Consider the following 22,538-nt stretch of genomic DNA (forward strand, 5'->3'; position numbering starts at 1 on the left):
GAACATGGGCATGACCAACAAAGATGTGTCATAAAGACACCACATCAACCGAGCACTCCGTCTCTCATTCCTATATCCCATTAGTCAGATCAAATCAGGGGCCAAGCCTAACAACAAGGCCCAAACAATACTCTCACGAAAGGGCCCCACAAGTGATGGGACGATGGACAGGAATGTGCAACCCTTTCACAGGGAAGGGAGAAGCACTGAGCCACAGCCGCGTCTGCAGTCCCAGTCCCTATAAAATCCCCCGGCCCGTGAACTACCCCCTATCCTTCCTGTTAAAGCCTATGATGACAACTGTTTCAAGGGTCGACACCTTCTAAGTTCTGTCTTTTGGACTATATTCATCTCAGGTCCGGTAGAAATGTTTTCCTCTAGTTCCTATTTACTTCCTGTGTGTTTCCTCCATATAATTGTGTCTGGCTCATCCACGCCTTATACGGGGGTTGCCATGGCCACAACACAGCCGGCTGCTTGGTTTTGTACGGCTCACAGCACTGCTCTAGCAGACGTGGGCTGGGAGTCACAGAAACCAAGCCAGGGTTCCTTCCACTCCATGCCCCATTGCACACCCCAGACAGGCCTCCTCGACCGGTGGCTGAGCCTTACCTTTGGCCTCACCTGCACTAATGGCTCCCTACGGTTGGGGTCTCTGCTGGGTGGCCACTGCTGGGCACTGGGGCTGGGTTCTCCGTCCGGCATCACCGTGATGATTCCCACGTTGAGGACGCCAGGCTCCCGGGAGAAGGAAAGGCCATGTCTGGATCTGGGTGTCCCTGGAACAGCGGGGACATGTGAGGGAACACCTCCACCCCGCAGTCCCACACCCGCCCCTCCCGTCACACCTCCTCTGAAGAATGGGTGCCGGCTGGCCTGACGCATGCTCCCCACCCCAGGCGGCCCGGACCGCCCCAGCCAGTGGGGACTGGAGCGAATCTTCACCTTGTCTCTCTCGCTCCCTCAGTACCCACATAACACCTTTCATTTGGCCTCTTGGCCCACAAAACCTAAAATATTTACCATCTATTCCTTTAGAAAAAAATTTTTCCAACGGCCGACCTAAAATATAAACATCTCCTTTAGAATATGAGCTTCAACACTCTCTCTGAAATTGGTCCCAAAGCCTCATTACGTTTCAATGCGCTGCCCAGGACAACTGTCACAACACAGGCATGACACGGACTTGAGCCAGGGCCGCCGATGCCGCTTTCATTCCCCACATGCCCCAGGAAAATGGCGCCGAGCCCGGGAGGCTGTGGCTTCGTCTTTCCAAGAACGGACTGAGACACGGCGCAAAACGAAGTGGTTGGGAAACAATGCAGGCTTTATTTGTGCTTCTTAACCTTTGCCAAAATCCTTGTTTTCTGGACTTGTTTAGGACCAACGGTGTAGCTGCCCCTGAAAGTGAATGATTGTGCCAACCTGGCCAGGTGCTCCATGCCCAGCCTCACCTGGCCGGGACCTCCACCATCAGTGGTGTGTATCCATCGGTGCCCTGGGAAAATTCATATGTCCATATTCGCCTCTGCCCCTTCCTTTCTGAAGGGGAACATGGGTTTACAAGGCATTGAGAAAATTGCACCGAGTTTAGCTCAAATATGTCCTTTACTGAGTACATGGGGTGTGGCAGTGTAACCTGGTGGTTACAGGGCTAGATTCTACTATTGCCACTTAACTGTTAGGTGATGTTGGTCAATTTATTTCTTCTCTGTGTGTGTTGGTTTCTTTGTTTATCGCCTATTATACTAACTGGGGATAACTATAATTCCTATCTTGCAGTCCTCAAAGAGTTTAAGTGTTCTTCTGCTATTCTGTGCCACAGCCCGGAGCCTCTCAGATGAGCAAGACAGGCCCCCGGTGCAGCGAGATGGAGAAGATATTTATGAAAACAACTAAGCGTAAGGTAGGCATAAGACACGGGCATGTACAGATAATAAGCCACAACCAGCCAGGGCAAGAAGTAGCATTATTGCCTGTCCCCGATCCCTGTGCTGACATCCGCAGCCATCCCTTCCGGAAAGGGATTTGGGCAGGCAGAGTTCGGGGTGGGAAGGAATTTCACACGGAACTCACAAACAGAAGCAAAGACCATAGAACATCAAAACCGAGTCCCAAAGATCGCCTCCTTCACAGAGGGCAAAGCCAGGGTCCTGAACAGGGAAAGGAGAAGCCGTATTATGCACTGGTGGGGAAACAGCAGCCTAGAGGACTGCTGATGACTTTTACACATTGAAAAATATTTAACTGTAAGCACATTTAAGTTGTTAATAGATTGACACTTAAAAACAAATATAGAAACTTTAGATGAAAAATGTATATTTAAGAGAACCATCGGATCGTGCTCTACTAGCCTAGCTGCAGGGCACATCACCACATAAGTTCATCTGTTTGATCCAGCATAATAGGCTTCCACCTGTCTGTGTGGATACATGCGCATGTGTGCATGTTTAAATGCATGTGCTTGTGTGTGTCCACATATGTTCAACCATTACTGCCAAATCCATGACAGCCAAAGACAGAGGAAACAATCTGAGTCAGAGGCCTGAGTTTGGTTTTGACTTGGGTGAGTTTCTAAATCTTTGCGAGCTTCAGCTTCCATATCTACCCAAGCAAAAGGGCCAAGCCCTACCTACGTCACTGAACTTTTGTGAGGATTCAAAGAGCCACCCAGAGTCCAAAGTCTGTTGCTCTTTTCTTTATAGAAGTCTGCTCAAGAATGCAACACCATAATTACTGGAATCTACCCCACATAAGCATTTCAGCAAGGTAGGATGCTTAAATAAACACACAAACAAGCATAGTCCATTGTCTCTACTTTGCTGCCTGTTTTGAGAGAGAAGCTGCATGTGGAGCAGAACAGCACTGTACCAGAGCGGCAGAGTCACTAGCAGGGCTAACTCAACCCTGCGTGGGTGACCTGATGCAGGTACAGAGTTAGTATAATCTTGGAACAAGTGATGACAAATGATCAGTTTAACGTGCTCAAGAAGGTTGAATTTTTCAACCATTTTCATAATAAAAAGAATAAATAAGGCACCAGTGTAGCAATTACTTACCTGGTTCTACCTTGGCCATGTCAAGGAGAAATTCTCAAAGCTTCACCTGAAGGCTGATTAAGGAAATCTTGGGTGGCTTGTAAGAATCTGTGATTTTAAATCATCCCAGGGTGTCTAATGGGTAGCCAGTCTGAGAGCAGCTAGTCTGTCTGCCCACGCACTGTTATTTTTGTCCAGTAAGTCAAAGGTGGCCTTCACACACTGTGCTGTTGGTTACACTTCTGAGACAGAAATGTCCATCTCCACTCAGTTGGGTATTGACCACTCGCTCTCTGTGAGTAAAGTGTCTCCAGAGAGAATACTCATTGAGAGGTAGAGAGTTTACACCCCGGCGTTCTCGCCTGCCCTGGAGGACACTGGGGCCTTAGGAAAAGGAGAGGGCAGGGGCGACCCCATTATGTCTCGAGCACTTCGGTATTAGTGTCAGCATGTGTGAGACGAGACCAACTCCAAAAGGATGCACTCAATGAATGTTTCCTTCCTAACATTTTTATGGCAATGATAGTGTTCACTCTTTCCACATGCTGTTTAGTGATTCAGTGTCTCAGGCTTGTACTGTACAAGATAGTTTACTACAAAATCAGTGCCTGCTTTCACAGTACAACTTTAATTCCATATATATTCTTAAATATCCCTTATAGGCTTTGAATGATGCTGTCTTGAACTTTCAAAATGACAGAAAATGAAGCTGTCACTCTCAAGTAATAGCATGATGTAGTGGGATAAATTGCACAATTTGGGAGTCAGAAGACCTTGACTGCAACCATTAGCCATGACAAGCTGACTTTAGTATGCAGGATACCTTTCCTAGCTGAGCCTCAGTTTCTTTATCGATTGAATGGAAATTTCAATACATCCTACCTTGCTTCATTGTTGTGATATATAATGATGACATACTATATCTAATATGTCAATTTGGCAACTTTCACAGAATAAGCACCTGCTATATATCAGCTACTACAGGGTCTAGCAACACTCTTAGTGATACTATAGGGATGGCAAATAATATTTTGGTTTTAAAGAGAAGTTTACTAAGAATAATGATATTTCAAAGAGAGGTATAAGTCAAAGATTTACAATTCTCACCTCCCATAAAGGGAGTTATTTTAAGATTAAAGGGAAGGGAAAAAATAAAATAAAAGCAATGCACACAATGTCCCAGAAGGGTTAGCACAATTAACTCCTACCAGGTAAAATAGCTTCCAATTTCCAACCGGCTTCACACTTGTCTTTCACAGTGGCAAAATGAATAAGAAAGTTCAACCAATTGTCTGAGAACATAGCTACTCAGTGGAAATGCCAAAAATTCAACTAGAATAATTATAATGTCTGAACTTTATGTGCTGAATGTTTTTGTTTGAAAACTGTGGAGCTGGGGTGGGAGGGGGAGTGGATTACCTGGCCAGTGCTGGGCAGATCTGAGCTCCCAGCGAACCCACATCTACCTGCAAACAAGAGCAGAACGTTTCTTCTTGAGCCATATTCCTGGGTTCCTCTGTTTCCCACCCCCCTACTGCATGCGAGTGGCTGAGAGATAACACAGGAAAGGGCTAAGTGCACTGCCTTGATCCCAGGGTAGAGAACAGATCCTGGTGTCCCCATGGCCCCACCCAGGGTGGCCAGACACAAGTTCAGAGCTGCTTTAGTTTTGTTCCTAAAGCCCAGACCAGGCAGCCAGCAGCCCTCCTAGCTCTGTCCTGAGTCCTGCCCCCACCCCCAGAGTCTTCCTTGGTCAACGGGCCCCCAACCTGGAGCCCCATACTTCCCCTGTGTCCATCACTCCAGTGACAACTCAAAAGCCTTTCAAGATCAAGCACATGTCTCAGAGGCTCTCACTGGACCGAAAGAAACCCAATGAGGAGTGCTAGAAACTTCTTTAATACTCAAGTATGTGTGGATGGATTCACTAAAAATAAAAGCCAGGTTCTATGAAGAAATTACTTTGCCAGGTAATAAGTATGTGAGATTGAGTCACTGAAGTCCTGTAATCCTTTATTTTCTTTTATTTAAAATGTGTTATCCTTCCCAAATGATTCTGTGTCACTTTTACAGCCGCTGCAGCAAATGACCATGAATGTGGTGGCTTCCAACAACACAAATGCCTTCTCCCACAGTTCTAGAAGCTGGAAAGCTAAAATTAAGGTAACAGTAGGGCAGCGTGTCTTCCGGAGTCTCTGGAAGAGAACCCATTTCCCAGGCTTTTCAAGCTTCTAGATGTCTCCTCCGTCCTCTGCTTCCTGGCCCTTTCATCAGTCTTCAAAGAGCATCACTCCAACCTCTGATTTCCTTGTCACATCTTCTTATATTTCTGACTTTGACCACCTCGTCTCCGTTTTAAAGTGATCTTGTAATTACCTTGGACCCATTCTGAAAATCCAGAAAAATCTCCCCATCTCAGGATCCTTAATCTTATGTAAAGTCTCTTTTGCCATAATGTGTAGCATATTCACAGATTACAGAGATTGGGACACAGGGTCCTGTGGGGGTCTGTTATCCTGCCCATCAGAGTTCCTTGCCACATGAGAATTCTTCAAGGGTTATAAAAATGTAAAGGCAATGATAATTGATTAATTTTTATTTTTATGCCCATAACTAGGAAGGATACAAGACAAAATATTATTAATATTTCTCCAATTCACCTGAGTCTAAAACCAACTCTCTTTTGCTGATCACTTGGTTCTATGATCCCTTCCCTCTCCCTGTGACACAGGGCATGGGATGGGGAGAACAGAAGACTTGATAGCCCCTCTTCTTCCCCAGAGTAAAGTCTGGTCCCCTCTCCTCACATTATTTTCTTATCTATAACAATAAAACCCTCTCTGCCATCCTCAGCTGTCTTCTCCCCTTACTCATCTGATGGACCCAGCATGCCTTCTTGGGACCCATTTAAAAGCAGAAGCTGAGTTCCATGGTCTCTGGATGACTTTTAGGATCTCAGATCCCAATTCTCTTTCCCAACTGTCTCCACTGTACGTGCCCGTCATGGTGGTGTCTGGTGTCGGGTTAGCTCTTAACTCTCTGACTCACTGGCTGCCATTTTTGTGCCTTCTGGAGTTTAGATGGGACCAGAGATTTCTGCTGGACAATGATCCGAGGAATCCTACCCCTTGCTCACAACCATGCAGAAATTTCCCGGTGCTGTCTACGGCAATCTGAAGACGATCCTGTGATGTCCACAAACTCCCCAGAGATCCATTTGATTTTCATGAGCACAGAAATCAGTATCAAAAGAAAAGGCTTACATTCTAGCTGACAAAATTCAAATCACTTGAGTGGCTAAATAATTATAAAATCAGTAAATACAGATCAATAGTTGTGTTTTGGTTTTTTTTTTTTTAAACATGTTTATTATGGATTGAATTGTATCTCCATAAAATATGTTAAAGTTCTAATTCTCCAAATTTGAGAATGTGACCACAGCTAGAAACAGGGTTGCTGCTGGTGTAATTAGTTAAGATGAAGTCATTTTTTGGGGGGTCCTATTCCAATAGGACTGTTGTCTATGTGTAAAGCTAGTAGCCATGGCCACCATCAGAGCCACTTGGCCCATGCAAGTTTGCATCTGATTCGGACAGATGGTAATGAAACAATGAAGCCAAGAACTGGTGAGTCATTAGCTTTAATCCTAGCTTGCATCCGGCAGGCAAGAAATACACACAGTGGGAAAACATTTCCCTTTCCATTCAGGGATCCCAAAGCCACTGACTTATCCGAGTTTCCTAGAATCAAAGGTTTCTAGCTCACCAGCCTTATTCACCTCTGTTTCCCATCTCCTTCTCTCTGCACTAACTCTGCACAAACTGGCTTCTCCTTTAGCACTCTGCCATCTTGGCTGCCTCTCCTCTCCTCCACGTGGCCTTTCTCTGCTCTCCTTTGTCTGCTCTCCTCTCTAATGCTAATCTCAGGAACTGAGAGAGAGCAAGCTCCTGGTCTGCCCCACTTCATAGTGCAGAAATCCAAACCTTTAATCCAATATACAAACAAGGAAGTCTCTGATACAAAGTCACTTATCTGAGGTATAATGGGATTCCTCATAAGAGTGCACCACCGCACATCATGCAATCAGTCAAGAGTGTGGGAAAAAGCTTAGTCTTAAAACTAAGCCTCAGGCCACAATGACCCGGCCTGCTTACAGCCTGTCCCACTCACACAATGCAAACTATAAGCGAGTAAACATATATATCATATTTACAAGCTTATTTGACCAACGCCGTGGAAGCATAAATTTGGACAAGTAAATTGACATGCACAGAAGGAAGATGATGGGTACACTCACAGCAAAAGGAAGGCTGTTTGACAACAGAAGCAAGGACCACAGTGACACATCTACAGTGCCTGCCAACACCAGGAGCTAGAAGATGTGAGAAAACTTCTCCCCTCGAGCCACAACGGGGAGCAGCCCATACCCAGATCTCTGACTGCTAGCCACCAAAGCTGTGAGATGATGCATTTCTATTGTTTAAGAACACCTAGCTTTCTGGGGCTTTGGATGACAGCCCTAGGAAACTAACACAATGGTTAATGTCCTGATAATGTTCAAAACAAAACTGAACAGATACTGCTTCTGTCTATTGAAAATAATAAGAATGACAACAGAGATGATGAGAGAGCAACAGTAATAGCAGCTATAGTAACAGTAACAACAGTAGCAATAACCAGCACTTAGAAAATGCTGGTTTCTGCCAGGTGCTACCCAGATACTTTAATACATTTTTTATGACAAAAACAAAAGACATTGAGTTTTGTGTTAAAGGGTTCTTGATCAAGTCCAAAGTTGTTGAGTACCAGAGGAAGGATTTTTGTCCAAAGCCTTCTCTTCTGACTATCCCACTCACTGTCTCTCCCTCCCAGTCATTTTATGATATATACGTTTCCATTCCATTAAAGCCCGTACCTGTGAATAAAGTAAAAACTGTGATCTTTTCATTTGGTGAGCAAGCAATTAGTAGAAAGAAGTTAACTTTTTATGAGCATTTAACTGCTTGAAAACCCCATTAGATCTGCATATATTGTATCATTTAATCCTCACAAGTAATATCTCATGCAGGATGTCAGGCCTCACAGTTTATGAGAAAATTCAGGCTCTGAGGGACCTAAATGGCTATTTTCTTTACTATAAAGTGAACAGAACATGGTTCCTGCATGCAGTTAAGTGCTGCACTATTTTAGCAGGAAGAACACTAAGCCATGAAGATTCATGGGACAGAATTCTGGCCCTTGAATTGACCACACATAAACCTATTGAATTTCTATTTCCTACACGATAAAATGGTGGCAAAACCAATTTCTCTGCATACCTTACAGAACTGTTATGAGGCTTCGATGTTTGGGAACCTATTGTACACTCTGGCATTTATCAATTTGAGGTAATTTTATTTAGAATGTAACAGAGTGGGAAAAGAAGGGAGAAGAATATGCAATAACACTTTCTGAGTTCCAAGGGATGTCGCAGACCCAATATCATTTAATTCTCACGGCAAGCATGTCTCAGTTTTTATCTCTAGGAAGGCGAAACCTCAGATGAAGCCAGTGCCAGGACCAAGTCACAAAGCAAATAAGTGGGAAAAGGGGGACTGAGGAGATATAGTGATGAACACAGGCAGCCACAATCCATGTCCTTACAAAGCTGAGAGTCTAATTGGATAGAGGTACGTCAAATACAAAATTACATTGGCAAGAGAGGCCAAAAAGGTGAAGCATGTGATGCTTTCTTCTTTGGGAATCTATGCCCACCCTCGCACAAATCTTTATGGCAGAAGTGCTGTAAAGCACACTCCACACTCAAAAGTCCTTCTTGGTTCCTATATCCAGTAAGAAGAGCATTTTCTTTCAGCCTTTTTGATGAAAACAGCCTTGAAAATTCCAATGCCTACTCTAACATGTGTCTGCCCATTTAGGTTACACTTTCTATTGATTTGGTTGACTTCAGGGTTTCATGAGAGTGTTGAAAAGTCAAGAATGCCCTCTGCTGCCTCTGGCATAAAGAGTTCTCGTGATCACCCTCTTCCTTCCCAAGCCTGAGACTTGTTGCTCATGTTGCAGTTGTGTTTACCCCTCTGCGCCCACCAGCTGATGGCTGGTCCCTCCCTGTGGTAAACTGGACCCTTCCCTGGTTCCTTATCTCTCACAGAGGAAGTGTATGAAGCATCTTCATGAAGTTTTCTGATGACTCAGAGCCTCATGGTTGTCAGTGATAAGGGCTTTGACATGGCAAGACCAGTTAGAAACCAATCTGTGCTCATAGTCTTAGTCTCAGGAGAAAAGAAGGAAGCCTCTATAACTAGAAAATGGGAGTGGGGAACTTATTAATAAACATGAGAAGGAGGTGATGATAATAATATTAGTAAAAGTGATAACAACATCCACAACTCCAGAGCCACCTTTCATTTAGAGCCTGCCCTAAACCTGGTGTTTTTCATGCATAACCTCTAACCCTCACAAGAGACTAATGAGATAGTACACTCAGTTGAGAGATTGAAAAAAAAAAAAAGAGGACAAAGGTCACTGACATCTATGAGCCTGGAACCTTCCTAGGTACCATCCTGCTTATGCAACTGATCTCATCGCTGTAAGCTTTGAGATCAGCCCTCACTGTAACTCATGTACCTGGACTCGATCACATTGTCCGCTTTATGCCTTACAGGTCCAGATCCTACTCCCATCCCTCCTACCATTCAACAGAGAGAGTCCATCTGGAAACACTTCCTTTTGGACCTTCCCTGACTTCAAGTACTATTTGCTTCTATAACTCTTAGTACCAGCACTGTGTGACTCCCCTCTATCCACACCAGACTAGACTTTAGAGAACAGTACCAGTTAGATAGAATACAGACTGAGTTGAACATACTCTTTTGGGTAACATAGCTTCAATTACAGAGTTTACTCTTTGAATAGAATTAGTTCTCTCAGCTCTTAAAGCTTCCAGTTTGGGCTTACTTACTTTTTCACTCAACATATACTCCTGAGGTCACAACATAACTCATGACAATTTTTTTTTTCTGAAAGTGAAAACTGATTCAGTAAGACATAGAAGAATTGTGATCAATTGGCTCTTTGGTAATTGTTGCGGAATCATAGGTCTGATTTTTTTTAATGTTTTTAATGCAATACCATGAATTAGGAAGAATACATGTGATCATCCATTCAACAAGTGGGAAAAAGTACTAATTTACTAATCATTGCAAGAGCTCTAAATCCCTAGATCAAGGCTCTCCAATAAAAGGTATTAGAGAACTTAGAAAATATGGCTTGGGCCACAGGTTTAAGTTGTACTTCCACCACTCTCACAATCTGAAGATAACTAATACAATGGGTGTTTTCAAACTGTGGAGACAACAAAACTGTCTGGGTTTTTGGCACTCAATGCAAAAAGACAAAGTTGAAGAGATATATTGAGGTATTTAAGCAAAGTAATCCTACTCATTAAAAAGTGGTCCAGTAAGAGCCAGTATATTGGTTTTCTAAGCAGAAATTCTTTCTCCCTTGCAGAGAAGCATAAAGACAATTGAGGGTAAGTCTGACCTCCCCGTGTATGGGCCGAGATTGCAATGCAGGATTTTCCTTTCGTTAAGTCCAGCATCTTTTGTCTTATTCCATAATAGTTCACTGCAAAGTCTGTTTTCAACCACCTTATATATGTTTCTATTCTCCTTGGGAAATGGGTCCACTTTGGGCTTTGTGAGATCACCATTCTGATGTATGTCTCTGATGCTTGTATATCCTCCTGGGCCCAGGAATGGTCAAATCAGTCCACTAATAATTACATATTTAAAAAGAAAGTAAGAAAAAGAAGCTAAAAAGATAGATTTCTCTTCTATAGAATATCAGTGAAGGATATTTATCTATTCCTGACCCAGGCCACAACACATAGTGTTGAATGATGAATGATGGATTATGACACAACAATTCTGACCCAAATGAGAGGAAACTGTTACATAACAGAAAACCATAAATTATGAGTCAAAATTTATGGGTCTAGTATCATCCTGACACTCATGGGGGCTTGGGAAAATTATTTGATGTTCCTGAGACTCACGTTCTTCACCTGTGAATTACTTTGACTACTTTCACCTTGACTACTTTCTATTGTTGTTCTTCAAGGTGTCTAACAGTGTAAGTAAAATATTTTGTAAATTGTAACAGTTTGGCTACCTTCCCCCTTTTCATGACACCATCAGATTTGGAGTGATGTTCTTCCCCATTGGTCTCTCTTTGGGGAACTGTGAGGGGGCCCTACTTGCTCCTTTTTGGAGGGTATAGGAAGCCATGAATTTGGGCTTTCTAGACCAAGAAGAAACACAACCATTCTGGGAAGAGTGGGTGATTCTGAAATCCACTGCTTATGCTTCATACATAGTTTAGTAGCTGTAGAGGCAGCTGGGTGTGGGGGAGGCTGGGAAGTAGAGCTGTCTTTGATCTTCATAGGAACTGTAGCTCCTTTTCCTTCTTTCCTTTGCTTAGCAATCATCTAATGCTGTGGAGTTTATGCTAGACATAAGGTGACTTCCAATCTGGTTGTAAGATCTCTCTTTCCAGTTAATTTTCTTTCCTTCTTCCCTTTCTAGGATGCATGGTAAACATCTAATATGGACATGGCATGGCTCCATGTACATATCTATGCCCAATTAAAGCTTACATATTCTATTTACTGACTTACTGGTTTATGTATGGGTTATTTGATAGCTTTATTTCTGATTATCTTCTGGAAAAATGTTAGAAAGAGGTTAGGCCAGGGGAAGGCAGAGTAGAGGGAGGTGGAGGAGGGCACAGGGGGACAAACAGTGAGGGACAGAGACTTGCTTTGGGGTTCTGAACACAATACAGTACAGCTGATGTGTTATACAACTCTGCACATGAAACCTGTATAATTTTGTTAACCAGAGTCACCTCAAAAAATTCACTAAAAAGGAAAAAAAGAGCAAGCCATGTCTGCTCTGTTTCAAAGTCTCTCGACAAACTGGGGAAATGACTGTGACTACGAGATCTATTTTCCTAAGTCTAATAATCTGATGAGCTCACAAAATTTTCAGTTAGGTTACAGAGTAGGGCTAAACTCTCTCCCCTTGCAACATTCAGAAGTTTGTAACATATGCAGGACTGTTGAGGTCTAAGGTAGGCTGAGCCTTACTCATTACCTGCCATTCAGCTAACAATATGGGAAGAAGTATACACATATATTTAAGCTTTTGTTTTACTATTTTAGGATTCAACTCTTCTCCTATGACATAATTTTTGAATCACACTGTTGATAATTTTATGAGAAAGAAGGGCAATCTAATTGAGAAATTGTTAAAAATAGCTGTGCTGTCAAATATTTCATCTTTTTCATGGCTAAAGTTAAAATTTAAGACATCAGTGAGTATAAATAACACTGATCTGATGTAGAAAGTCTTAATTCTTGACTTTGCTATTTTTTTAAAATAAAAAATATGCTAATTATTTTTTCAACACAGAACAAGATATTTATAAGTTTCATATCTAATTAGATGATCATGGTTATGAAATTAAGTATTATGTAATAAACTATTTTGTAAAATGTAAAATATTATGCAAATATAAGAATGATCCTTAATAAAGGGCTTATCATACTGTAGAATTGGTTAGCTCCCCTGCCCCAGTCAGAAAAATATATCAGGACTTCATATTTCACATCTATCAAAAAATGCTTGTAAAATGTGAAACTAACGTCCCTTCTAATTCTAACATTAGGTCATTCTAAGTGGTTTAGACATTTCATCCAAGGTATTTTTAAAGGAAATAAAGCACTTTCCTAATCAAAGAGCTTTTTGAAAGGGAACATTTTGAACCTTCCTTATGAGTCATTTCACAGTTGGGACACCTTCTAATTTTATTTTCAACCAGCACCAATCAATCACTGAGGGAAGGGAAATAATCTGAGTTAGAACTTCTAAAAAGGCTTAAATTAACAATTCAGCCTAGCAGAAAAATATCTATGGTTTAAGGAAATCATTCATTTCCATAAAATTTGGACATTCCAATTGTCCACTAAGCTGACAGCATTTAAGAGGCAGATTCAGCTGCATAATCTGCTGGGAAAGTGTAGAGATGGGTATCAGGACTGCTCTCTTCACAAGATTGTCATCGATCCTGATCACAGTGCTACTGGCCTTGTCCTTGTCCTAAGGCAAGTTTGAAAAAGCCATAAGAATCCCAAGAACATTTTAACTATGTTTTCTCCCCTAATTTTAAAGATAAGAAATGGCAGCTAGGAAGGTGAAGTGATTTAATCAAGGTCATATAGCAATTTGGCAAAAGAAACAGAATTAGATATAGGTTATAATTCCAACTCTAGTATTATTTTCTTATATAACATTTTTTAATAGGAAGCTGCATTTCTGGAAGATTGATATTCTATATACATCAGGAATTAAAAAGTGGAGAAAGTTCCATGTCTTAGTCCATATACTGAGGTAGCTCTTTTAAATAGTGTGATCTTTATGAAAAACTTTGATGATCTCTCCTCTCTGTATATCAATTTGGGCATAATGATAAACTATAATTAGTTTATTGCCAGATCACTGTGTCTACTGCAGAGATAAAGAGAGTTATCTTTTGGACAGTGGGCATCCAGCAGAGGACTTTGGCTCTGCTACCAACCACCTGCAAGTTCTTATATAAATTAGAAACTCTCCCATTTCCAGTTCTCATATGTAGTCACTGATGCTTGACATTGAGAATCAAAAATTAGAAGGGACCCCAGCATTTTCTATTGGTTTACTGACTCATGAACCTCTACCCAGTCCTTCAAATCCCATAATTCTATTGGCATGACATTTCTGACCACAAAGGTTCTCGAGAGACCTAATTCAGGACACTGCTCGGTCGCACAAGTTCTCCATTAGCCACAGTAAAATGGTGACTTCTATTCCAGCCCTCCCACAGTCTTTTTCCAGAAAACCAACCCAAGAAATGAGGGGATTACACTCCCCCAAGAGGCTCCACCTGAGGGGATTACACTCCACCTTGTTACAACTAAAGGATGCTATGTTGGTTTTGTGGGTTTTCTTTTTAATTTTTTTAAAATTTTATTTAGAAAATTAAATTTAACAGGGTGACATTGATTGATAGGAGAACAAATGTTTTAGGTAAACACTTCTGTAGCATTTGAATTCTTTTTTGATGCCTATATTTAGAAAGGAAATGTCTACCATATAAATTAGGTTTATCCTGTAATGATTAACTCTTTTTATTTTCACTTGTTATCGGGCAAAGAAATATGTAACTGCCAATAGGAACTTCCTATCAGCAACAACTTTCCAGCTATAATAATTTCAGCCAACTTGATATGTCAGTAAATCTGTGTAATTTTGTTGAGAGGTAGTGCATAGTGCCTATTTTAGGAGTAGACATACTGCAAAGTTCCACAGGGTCTCTGAAATTACCATTAACCAGCTGGGAGAACTCCTGCTCAAATTATCCCTATGGCCTGCTAGAACTGAGAAACATAACTACCTCCTGATATTTGATACACAATGGAAAACATAAGTAGATAATTAACCTCTACTTAGAATAGAAGGAAAAATGAGTATCAGGAACAAACTGAGATATTCAAGTTTTTTATTCATTTTTAATGAGACCACCCACCTCCAGGTGAAACACATTTCCTTGGTTATATTTTCTGGGGTGTTAATGCATTCTTGACTCATGATGAGTCAAGAGTATATTTCAGAGAACTGTTGAAATTCTCCCCAGTCAAACTTGAAAACTTAGGAGACTCCTGTGGTTGAAGCAGTCTTCTTTTAGAACTCTTGCCTCTTACCATAGGGTTTCTAGGTAATTGATAATAGATATTTGGGGGAAGATAGCACATACCATGTACCATTGCAATTCCAGTAAAAACAAAACAAAATAAAAACAAACAAACAAAAAGAAGTAACTAGCTCCTCGCGGGCACACATCGACAGTAAGGAAAACACTGGTTGTCTGAACACCTTAGGCTTAAGGAATTTCCAAGGCCCTTTCTAGATGTCAAGTCCTAAGAATTACAGGTCTGCATAACACATCATCTAGAGTTGTTTTTTCTGACATCATGGCCCATGCTTTCTGAAGCTGGGAACTCTTTGGCAGACATTACCAATTCTGAACTATTTGCCCCATTTGATTTTATTTCATGTGCCTATTAATTCACTTCTTCATTCAGTCATTCAACAGAGTTTTGTTAAATACCTACTTTGTGCCCAGCACAGAGCCAGAAACTGCAGATAGAGGAATTATAAAGACACAGATGAAGAGATTAAGAAGTACATATTGGTGGTAACAAAAGTGTCATGAGGATGTAATATCCAGCATAGAGACTGTAGCCAACAATATTGTAATAACTACATATGGTGCCAGGTGGGTACAGGAAGTATTGGGAGAACACTTCATAAAATGTATGTATGACTGTCTAACCACTATGCTGTACACCTAAAACTAATACAAAATATTATTAAATGTAGGAATCAACTACAGTCCTCCACTCTACCAGCTGAGCTATCAAAGGGTCTAAGGATTAAAAGAAAATAAAGACTTCTGAGTAGTGGTCAACAACTCAAGAATTGGATAATTGTGATCAAATGTGGGTCACACGATGAGGCTGACAGGCATCAGTGCAATGACACTTGTGGGAAACATACAACAGGAAGGAATTCCTAGGGAGAAAGGACTCTTGGTGTAAATGCAAGCTAGTTGGATTAGAGAGGAATATGGTGTCATGAACACAACCACGCAGACACTTAAGCACATGATAGGGAGTTCATCAGACCTGAAGGGTGAAGCGAGGTGTGCGCAGGGCAGGACGGCTTGGTAAACACAGACGTAAAGGCAGGCGAGGCATCATCCTAGGAGGGAGGTTTTATGAGGTTGGCAATAAATTTGGAGTTTGGCTTAAATGTAATGAGACATCACTGGAGAATGTTGGTAGTGGAATGGTATAGTCCAGGTTAACATTTTGAAAAGATCCCTTGGGCTGCAGAAGAAAGAGGAATGGGGTTGGGCAGAGGAGAGAGTGAGAAGAGAGCTTGGTGGCAGAGAAAGCAGTTAGGATGCTCTGGCTGCTATAGAAAAAATCAGGCCCTGAAGAAATGTGAGTGATGTAAAAGAAAAATGACAAGATAAGGGCACTAAGGGGTGAGACTCTTTGGATCTAAAATTCAGTCTCTGATTACCATATAAATATAACTGACACCGAATATAATTGACCATGTGGAAGCCTCTAGCTAGCCACGGACACATTCTGCATCTTTCCCTGTGGACCCTCCACTGAGGTTTTAATGATTGGGGAATAAACAGCAGGACAAAAATCCTTTATCAAACAAAACTATCCCCAAACCCCATTAGACAGTATGTAATGAAATGGTACAAATGGAAGATTACAAGGGAAAAATATAAATGACCATAAACACAGAGAGAATCAACTCTTCATTACAGATTATATTCAACTTTATTAAAGAAACTTAATAAGCTCATGCATTTCTGCCAGCTTTTGATATAGCCAGTGCTGATCAATAGCATTTATTTCTAGAGAGAAAAAAGCCAGGGAGAGATGTCAGAGCCGCGTGTTGATGCTAAACCTTGTGAGTAATGTCACAATGTGCTGGGTAATGAAGATTTGATAGCAGAAACAGCCCAGCCTGTCTTTGCCTCTGAATTGCAAACTGTGTGCCTCTCCTCCTGATCCTATTAACACTTCTTATTCTACAACTGGGCTGGTAGCTTTCTGTCATCCCAAAGGAAAACACACACACAAAATGTTTATTTTCCTATGTGTTTACAATTCTAAATAAACTCAAAGCTTTGAATTTGGAAATAAAGTTTTTTGTCAGGGGCCAACTTCTCCAAACAGAAGGATGAATCTCCAGAATATCAGAGCTCTCCCACGATGCCATGGGCTGTCTTAGAGGGAGGGGGGCAAAGGTTTTCTTGTCTATAAAAACGTCCAAGCCTGCCCAGGCGGTGGCGCAGTGGAAGAGCTTCAGATTGGGATGTGGAGGACCCAGGTTCGAGACCCCGAGGTTGCCAGCTTGAGTGCTGGCTCATCTGGTTTGAACAAAGCTCACCAGCTTGGACTCAAGGTCACTGGCTTGAGCAAGGGGTTACTCGGTCTGCTGATGGCCCACAGTCAAGGCACATGAGAAAGCAATCAATGAACAACTAAGGTGTTGCAATGAAAAACTGATGATTGATGCTTCTCATCTCTCTCCATTCTTGTCTGTCTGTCCCTATCTATCCCTCTCTCTGACTCTCTCTCTGTCTCTGTAAAAAAAGCAAAAAAAAAAGGTCCAAGAGAAAAGCAAATGAACATCACTTAGGAACATTGGTAAGATTTCCTAACTCTTACCTGCAAGGTTTTCTAACTCTTCTCTGCACTGGGGCAAATGGGCTAAATTAATTCTGATCATCCCTTATAAATCCAAAAATTTCTCTTCCTCCTTTTCTTCCCTTTGTTCTCCATCTTTCTTTTGTCTCTCTCTTCCTCATTCTCTATTTATTTTATATGTATGTTGTGTTATTGGTTTTTCTTGGGGGGGGGGAGAGGAAATACCTAAAAGTAGCTTACAAAAATATTGACAATAAAACACAATATTGCTTTAAAAAAATAAGGAAGTTGGTCAAAGTAAAAATTAAAAAAAATATATGATGATACTAAAGGGAGGGATTACTATCCAAAATGTGAACTATAAAATGGTGTGTAATTCTTGGAGGTGAACCATACATTTTTATTGATGCTTCTTAGTAGCTAAAGTATGGTGATATATCCCTAAGACTAGTAAGTTAAAGGTAGAGGTGTGAATACAACAGCAAACTTTAGTCTTCCTGTGAAAAGAATAAGCTAGTTGCTTAGGAGAAACAACATATTTTCTTGGTCTGACCTTTAAATATTTTTTTACATATTCTCATTAAAAACAGGACTTTGTGATAGTCTTACAATTATTCCTCCATAATAATTTTTGTATGATACAAGAGTCTAAATTAAGTTCAATCTGTCACAATAGAATTAACCCCTTAAAAACAGATAATCATCAGGTAGCTCATTCAGGGTCAGCACATATCCAGATGGTAATTTTTTTGTACAAGTTGTTTTTTGAATAAATAAATAAATGCAGAAACTAATGAATAAATAAATGAATAAATATTCATGAAAAATGCAGTTTTCTGCTATAGTGAGGAATATTTTTCTCTTTCCTCCTTAGTAGAAAATATTTTCTTTGAGTTGTAATCAAAAGTCTCATTGCTTTTTATTATATTTTATTATTTTATATTATAATGCTAGAGCAATAACCTGAATTATCAGTAATTCAAAATGCTTGATTGATTATATATTAGGCAATTACTACTCAGCCTAATATTTCTTTAGAACAGCCCAAATTAGTTAACATCTAATAGCTCTACTGCATGAAATGTTTTAGGAGAGAAATAACAGGAGGGTAAAGAAAGCACCATTCTGAACAAAACGCTAAGTGAAAAAGGTCTGAATTCAGGTCACTATTGTTTACCACTTTTGTACTTTTGAATAAGAAAATCAATATGAGTTCCATGCTTCTCATCTCTATAAAGAAAATGTCACCATGACTTCCCAGTTTTGTTGTGAGGCTTACACTCAATAATGCAAACCAAGATATTTATAATTCATTATGTCTCATACAAAGGTAAAGTCATCAGAGTTTTCATAATTAAACTAATAATTGGATTCCAAAGGCCACAATGTCTTTGAAACATAGATACATTTTTCATTTATGCAGAGGTGTTTCATACTTATCTCAGACATGCAGTACAAAGATAAAATATAGAAAAAACAAGGGTGTGGCTGCTTTTTTCCTACCTTTGAGGACTTCAAAAGAAATAGATTTCTAGCCTGACCAGGCGGTGGTTCAGTGGATAGAGCGTCAGACTGGGATGCCGAGGACCCCAAGGATGCCAGCTTGAGCACAGGTTCATCTGGTTTGAGCAAAGCTCACCAGCTTGAACCCAAGGTCTCTGGCTAAAGCAATGGGTCACTCAGTCTTCTGTAAACCCCCGGTCAAGGCACATATGAAAAATCAATCAATGAACAACTAAGGAACCACAATAAAGAATTGATGCTTCTCAACTCTCTCCCTTCCTGTCTGTCTGTCCCTATCTGTCCTCTCTGACTTTCTCTATCTCTGTTACACACAAAAAATAGATTTCTAGTAATAATAATCTCTGGGGGGGGGGGAAACATGATGGGAATTATGGATTGAGCTACCAATAAAGTATTTATAGCAACAAAGATTAGAGAAGAAACGTCTAATAGAGTAAACTACCTATGGCAACAGGATGTGGAAGTTTGACAGTTTGTTAATGGTCAGGAAAACAGTGGTTGTACAAATTGAGAAAAATTTTAAATAAACAGAACTTCCCATCAGCCAAAAATTAATTTTTCTTCACACTATACATATGCAATGACATTACTAATAAAAGACTACAGTCTGGGTCTCCTTCCACCCTCCTGCTAGGTTCCTATTCTTCTGTAAACCTGGGAAGCAATTATCTTTCCTTCCTAAATCTTTCCTGCTGCCCCCAAATTCTGTTTTCTCCTATTTCTGAAACATGGGGCATTTTCTATTCCTCTCTAATAATTTATATTAAATCCTGCTTTTTATTGTGATATTTGTAAATTTTTATTTACTTGATAATGACTCAAACTATCTTTTATTACATACCTTCCATTATATTCTAGGTACCATGCTTAGATACAAAGAAGACACAGAGCCCAGGAAAAGATAAAGGCATAAATGTATTTGCTCAATCAGTATTATGAGTGCACTGATAAATGAATAGGTTATAGTGGAGAGACAAGAGCAGTTCTATCTGGAGTGGTAAAAGATTAGAAAATATATCTTGAAAGATAAGTGTTATCCAAGGGCATGTGGGTATAGGTGTAGAGCCTTTCTGGTAGAAAACATCAACAGTAGTATAGGCATTGAATGAGAAACCTTCATTCATATGTGTAAGCAGAAACTGCAAGCCATTGGATAGGAATGATGAAAGTGAGGAGGCTGGAAATAGGGTGTGGGGCACGTATGATAGGGCACTTTGAATATCATGATCAAGAATTTAGGGTATGTGTGCAATGAGACATCTGAATGGAACTAACCAAGAGAGTGACTTGATTTGTGTTATGAATAGGTCAACTTACGCCAAATGAGTAAAAAGGAGAGAAAGAATGATGCGTGTGTGTGCGTGCGTGCGTGTGTGTGTGTGACATAGAATGAAAGAGAGAGAGAGACCAGTTAGAAGACTCTTACAATAGAAAGACAGCATCAGCCTGGCATGTGGAAGTCCCAGGTTCGATTCCCAGTCAGGGACACAGGAGTAGTGCCCATCTGCTTCTCCATCCTTCCCCCTCTCCTTCCTCTCTCTCTCTCTCTCTCTCTCTCTCTCTCTCTCTCTCTCTCTCTCGCTCTCTCTTTTTCTCCAATAGCCAAGGCTCCATTGCAGCAAAGTTGGCCAGGGCACTGAGGACAGCTCCATGGCCTCCATCTCAGGCACAAGAATGGCTCCAGCTGAAAGGGAGCAATGCCCCAGATGGGCAGAGCATCGCCCCCTGGTGCATGCAGGAGTCTGACTGCCTCCCTGCTTCTAACTTTGGAAAAATACAAAAAAAAAAAAGTCAAGAGATGATTATACTTTTACACAAGAATTGTTAAATAGAGTTTCCAGGACAACCTTGACTATAGAGGAGTCTAAGAGAGAAGAGGAATACAGGGACAACTCCTGAATCTCTGGTAAAGTGCTTGATCGATTCTTGGGAAAGTCACACTAGAGACAGGGAATCCAGAGGGAAGAGTGGACAGTCCATCTGGCAGAGCAGATTTGAAGTGCTATAAAGCACCTATATGTGGTATCACCTAGGCAGATGGAAATATAGGTCTGGAGCTCAAGGGGTCTGGGCTGAGAAAGTAAGTTTGAGAATTGTCTGCATTTGGTTGAATTTCAAGCTATAGTAGAGGGATTGTCAGGAGATTGAGGGAGAAAAAAAAATGCTAAGACAGAGCTGTACATAATGTATATCAATAAAAAAGAATGCCCAGCCAAGAAGTCTACAAACAATGTCAGAAAGATCAGAAGGATCGATCAAAAGAGATATGTAAACTACAGGAAGAATGGGTCAACAAGAGTAGCCAGTGGTGTCAAGCACCTTGGGGAGGAGAAAAAATAAGAGCTGAAAAGAGCCCTATGGATTTGGCAATTACAAAGCCACTGATGGGATTTTTATAAAGGTGTTTTGAGGAGGTGAGGTGGAGCTCTCTAGGGGACAAATGGAATGGTGGTTCAGGAAAGAGAGACAATGGTTCCATGGAGGACCTTGTGTGTCAAGAGAAGGAGTGGGATAGAATGGTGGCTCAGAGAGCACGCATGCATTGTTAAGTAAGGGATCTTTTTAAGAGATTTGTGATTGTTCATAATCTGCAAGTAAGTAGCCTGTTGAGTATTGTAACTCAACAGGATGAGTTACAATAAAGGGGAGAAATGTAATAACCCAGGTCAATCGATATTCCCAAGGAATCCAATCTAAAAGTAGAAGTTGTAGCCTTGAATAGTGTCATTGCTTTATGTTCACAAATAGACTTTAAGATTCTATGGAAGTGGAATAGTTCCCCTCTTTTTACCTGCTGTGACCAGAAACATTTCTCAGTCCATAGTATATATACTTAGAAAACATTTCATGAGAATTTAACATTTAGTGAGAATTATACTTAAAAATATGTATAAATAAAAACCTGGGATATTTTAAAAATAAAAGGAATGCCTTTGTTTCTGTTTCTTCATTGAATAGAATATAAAAATTATATCTACAGTTTTTAGAAGGTCCTCATTCTCATCTGGGTTTCTGTAATGACAGCTCCATTGTAATTATAGTAAACACAACAACTCTGTAAGTTTTGTCTATACATAAAATTGTATCATTGACCAAATATGTGGACCTCCTCAGAGAGGAAGCCTACACATCTGAAAGGTATCTAGGTGGAAGGCCATAGAGCTGCCAAACTCCCAGCTACGCCTTCATAGTCCTTTGTATTTGGGAACAGAGTTGCCCTTTCATTTAATTGGAACAGCTGCAGAGGAATAATATTTGTCCCTATGTTGGCAGTGTTGAGAAACATTTAATGCTTGAATAAAAGAAAAAGAAAAAGTTGACATATCAGCAGGAGAACTTCTGTTAGTGTTTCCTAGTCTTCTATTTTACCACACTTAATAATAATTCCTGGATTATTCCTCAGGTATACCCATCAGTTCATTTACTGTCCTTGTAAGCAATATTACTAGGGCAGATATCTGGAAGGAAATGTGACATCAGAAATCCTGGAAGCAAGGTACTTGACTAAACATAGCAGATAATTAAGAAGTCAAGGGCAGCATCTGGACTTGGAGCAGAGTCAGCACTTTGTAGGAATCTCAAGTGCAAATAAGTTAATTTTTTATACCAGGATTAACGTAGATAGTCAAAGCTCAGTG

This window comes from Saccopteryx leptura, chromosome 5 (genome assembly GCF_036850995.1).
Source record: "Saccopteryx leptura isolate mSacLep1 chromosome 5, mSacLep1_pri_phased_curated, whole genome shotgun sequence".
Lineage (NCBI taxonomy): Eukaryota > Metazoa > Chordata > Mammalia > Chiroptera > Emballonuridae > Saccopteryx > Saccopteryx leptura.